This window comes from Pinus tabuliformis, chromosome 8, assembly GCF_031772625.1.
Source record: "Pinus tabuliformis cultivar Carrire ecotype Pingquan chromosome 8, CPIR1, whole genome shotgun sequence".
Classification (NCBI taxonomy): domain Eukaryota; kingdom Viridiplantae; phylum Streptophyta; class Pinopsida; order Pinales; family Pinaceae; genus Pinus; species Pinus tabuliformis.
Genome location: NC_142294.1, coordinates 1329479228 through 1329484127, shown reverse-complemented (window position 1 = coordinate 1329484127; position 4900 = coordinate 1329479228).

The window sequence follows — 4900 nt, the reverse complement described above, 5'->3', positions numbered from 1 at the left end:
TTAAAGTTTTCCTCTAGAGGATCTCTCAATTATAAGCGTGCACCAAGTGGCGCTACGCGTTGGGCAGGAAAATCTGTTTTGTGACCAAAATTCTCAAAATGACAAATTTTTCTCCAAATTTGCTGAAATTTGGACTGAAGGTCCCTCATCAAGTACTATGCTCAGCCAAAAAGGGTTCAGCAAAGATTCGGAGTCTATCATCCCTTTTTCGACATTTTAGTGCCCTCCTGGTGCATGCAGTTCCAGTGGTGGAAATCACTGTCTTGTTCATATGATATGTCGGTGTCCATATCCATGGTACTGCAAGGAGTGTATGTTTGATTGGTTGAAAATGACAAATGAAGACTTGATGTCTTTGTCTTCAAGTGCCAAATATGCCAAAGGGAAATGAGGGACTGTGAGAAATATGGAACAGTGGGTATAATGGAGTGAGGGAAAGGATATGGTTCAATCAAGTGAAGTTTGCAATGTGAGGACAGTCACTTGATTGTGTTTTAGGAATGCGAGGTTTGGGGATTTAGGAATTTTGCAAATGATATGGGAAAGAGAGAGTAATAGGGTATGGTAGGGTTTAGGGATAGGAAAATAGGACTTTAAAAATAAGTGATTTGGGATGTAGAGGAACAGGGGATTTAATAGGGATGATGGGTTTAGGGTGAGGGAAAGAATCAACACGGTGAAGGGGAAAAGGAGTCTTTGGCACCAAAACACCAAAACACAACCCTAAGGAGCAGCTTTAAACAAAGTAATAAGGTTTGCAATTTGACATCACAAACTCTCATAATCCACTTCAATGAGCACCAAACATGTTAATGGCAATTTCATAAACTTCTTGGAGCAAGAAGAACCAAGCGGATTGGAGTTTTTTGAAACAAATGACACAAATTTGAGTTCTGGCTCTGTGCGTCGCACAATAGCCCAACGCACCGCGCATGCCAGGTGCACCGCGCCAGTGTATTTTTACACTACAGAAAACTGCCCAATGCGCCGCGCACGCCATGTGCGCCGCGCCAATTAGCTTATGCGCCGCGTGCTGCTACTGCTACACATTTTCGGCCTTCAACGTGATTTCTTCACTCCTCCATGATTTTTCTTGGTTTCACTGATGTATCTTGGCATGTAATTGGATTATTGGAACACAAACATATCTCTTATGACAGGGATTTTGATTTTTTGATTTGGGCACACCCACTTTTGTAATGTTTGAAACCTTTGACACTTCACTCTAACTCTGTTTTGCTTCCTTTATGATTTTTTGAGCTGAATGATGAAACTCTTGTCTTTTTGTGCAGGGATAGCTATCATTGGATTCGGCAAAGGAGACCAGGGCTGCGCTTGAAGAATTTCACAACTGAAAGAGCTTTGAGAATTACATATTTATTACAAAGATAAAATGGATGATTTTTCTTCAAAACAGAGTTTTGAAGAAGAATCATGATCAAGCATATTGACGATGAAATTTATATCATGAAAACTTATTTTGAACCTCCCTCATATGCTTGCTAGTATTATGGACACTTTGAAGACAAAATTTGTGAAACCCTGGACCTAATGACTGAAATAACTCTTTGCTGACCATGAGACCAAACAAGACTGTACACGACTTTAAAATTGACTTTGATGAATAAACATGGACCAACAGGTACATGACATGAGGGGTATGAATGAAAAGACCCTTCCGTAAAAAGATCGATGCTCCTAATGGAATGCAGATGATTGAGCTAAATGAGACACCTAAAATGAAATGCAACAAAAGAGGTTTTGATCTCTGACAGAGGGATGGAAAGACCGACTCTAACATTGGCTCCAATTGGGATGGTAGCTCCTTGGAGGTGCCAAGAAATGTAGATCTCTAGGAGAGATAGATAGTGCCTTCGTCCATTGGACTATGGAGTCAAAACACGAAAACTGACATTATGCAGACTGACTTTGACTCAAGGCTAAAACTGAAAACCATAATAAAACCAAACATGACTAAATCATAACTAACAAACTGGAAAGATGCTCATATTTGAGCTTATTCATTAAACCTACTCTAGTTGTTCTTTTCACCATCCGATCAAGTGAAATGGAACAACCAATGCAACCACATAAGCATCCTAGCTGGCATTTGATTTCTTCCCAAAGAATCGAAAGGCAACTCCCATGGAAACTTGGAATCAAGTTGACTGCTGATAAACTTACAAAGCATGAATTGATTGGATGACTTCAAGAATACTGCGAAAGGATCTTCAAAAACATCGCTATTGATTTTCATTAACACATTACTGCTCTGGTCCAAGTAGTCTTCATAGCTGGATATTAAGATTTTCCTCACATCTGTGTTTTCTTTCTTTGGTGATAGCAGCAGGCTGTCAAAAGGATCCTGAATTTCGTGAATAACCAAACTTTGTTGCTGATTCCAAACAGAACAAAATTCTCCTTTATCAATCTCCTCATATGACTACAAACCTTGGTATGGGGTATGCAATGAACAATCTGTTAAACAAGACAATGAAGGCGACTTTTGAATAAGATTATTATCAACATTCTTATATGGCACATGGTTAGCCAATGGGGAAGAACTTTTACAGCAAACATCATCCAACACATGAGAAATAGGATCATCAAAAATTTGAGAAGACTGCTGCGATGTATCCATTAAAACTGTATGATATCCTACTGGTTGTTCATCTTTTTCTTTAGAGATATTACGAAGATTCTGCCTTATAAATTGAAATGCTTCGAAACAAAAGGGTACAAAATCCTCTTGCATCATTAGATCATGTATTTCAACTTCCACGCTTTCATCTATAATATGACCTTCAATTGCGTTTGGTGGCTGCAAATCTGGTGTTAGGGAGGGTTTTGTATCCAAAAAGATTTCATCAATAACAACCTACTCAAGAATTTCACTATCTATCTCATCCTTAACATTAAAACTGAGAGATTGTTGATTTCCTACAGGCTGCTCATTTGAAGATTTACTACGAAATTTACCCTTCAAAAACTGAAATGATTCAAAACAGAAAGGTAGGGAATCATCTTGTATCATTTGATCACATGTGCCAGCTTCCATGTCTTCATCTGCAACTTGACAAGCAATGGATTTCGGGGACTGCAAAGCTGAATATGAGAAGTCTGGAACAAAGTTTTCATCGCCCTCAAGAGGGTCCAAATCAAGACTTGCTGACAGCTGATTTCTTATTGCATGGAAGTTGTCCCTGATGAACTTGTCACACAGAATAAGTCGACCTTGCGGACAAGATAGACCTTCCTAGAATCTAAAGAAGACCTAATGACAAGCAAACCAACCAGACACTATCTTTCTCTAAATATGCTTTTATAAACAATGGCGAACAAGTCTTTTTAGGGCCTACCTTAGGTCCAACGCAAGATTGTGGATTCCCTCGCTCCTTTGATCCAAATCAGCTCCTTTTCGCGAATCTGCAAACACAAACAAGGCAAACAAATTAAATAGCACCTGAAAAGCCAATTGCATAAAACATATTTAACATGAAAGTCAAGGAGTCCATGAAACAAATAACATAAGATACTTGTTGAGAAAAAAGAGTTTGATTGTATTAATTCAAAAGAAGAACTTTACAACCTTTGCCTTGACACTATACAAAACAATGTAAACTTTGAAACGGGAACTATAAACTCAAAACAGGAACTCTAGCCAAAAAACCCCAAAAAAACATCAAAAACAGTGCTCAAAACGAAAAGTGTGTATACTGGAATGATGTTTTTATTTTTTAGGCGTCAATTTTGAACATGTTTTAAAATTGGCAGTGACTACAAAATTTACTATGAAATTTTCGTGCAAAATATAGCTTCAAAATGAAACTGATGACACTAGAACAATGATTTTTTTTAGGGTCAATTTTCAGTATTTAAAAAAAATGCTAATAAAACCAAATTTCTATGTGTCAAACAAAGTTGTTTATGCGGGAAAAAACACACTAATGTTTTTGGTAGAATATCATTTTTCTTTCCTAAGTATAAATTTAACATGTTTTCAACCATAACATGCTAGATACAAAAGAAATTGAAATTTTTTCAACTATAAAATAAAAAAAACCATGACATTATGAACAAACTACATCACTAAATGCATTCAAAAGTCATTATTTGTATATTGAATAAAACATATTTTATATCTCTAATTTAATATTGCATTGTAGATATTTTAAACAATAAAATTTATCATAACGAAGACATATAATCCAACAACATAAAAATGCCTCATAACTTCTCATTTAACACCATATGGAAAACATTAATTTTATTTGAAGATACGATGCATACATCAGTTATATAAACTGTCTTAAACAATTATTCAAAATCACTCATGTTTTCTGGCACACCATCAGAATTCACATCTTCAGATGAGTGACTGGATGCTGACGAAGATGTTCCATATTCTTCTCTTTCATCAACTAGTGCCCCATCTGAGTCCACATGAATGCCCAACATTTTAGGTTTCAAAATTCTTCTAGATCTACGACTGGTTTCAGGTGACTCCCATGTCAAAATTGTTCCTTCTGGTAACAACCTTTTCAGAATCTCTATCGTCTTGAAGCGAAGAGTTCCTCTCTTTGTTAAATTGAAGTCATAAACAAGTATGTCTACATCCTCCAATTTTAATATGTCTGTGTGGCAGCGATTTACATTTGTACCCTTTCTTTTTCTTTTTCCGCCATTTTTTTTGTCAACTACCATCTCTGGCTTATACACACCATTGAATGGGTGTGTATTTGTGGCATACCAATGTACTTCAACACTTGTAACATCCTCATTTTTTGTAAAGACCTTTATAACTTTAGCAACCCAAAATGGATAGCCATTGGGATCTCCATCTGCTAGCACTGCAATCATGAAACCCTCCTTAATATCCTGTACTGAACCCCTATAAAGG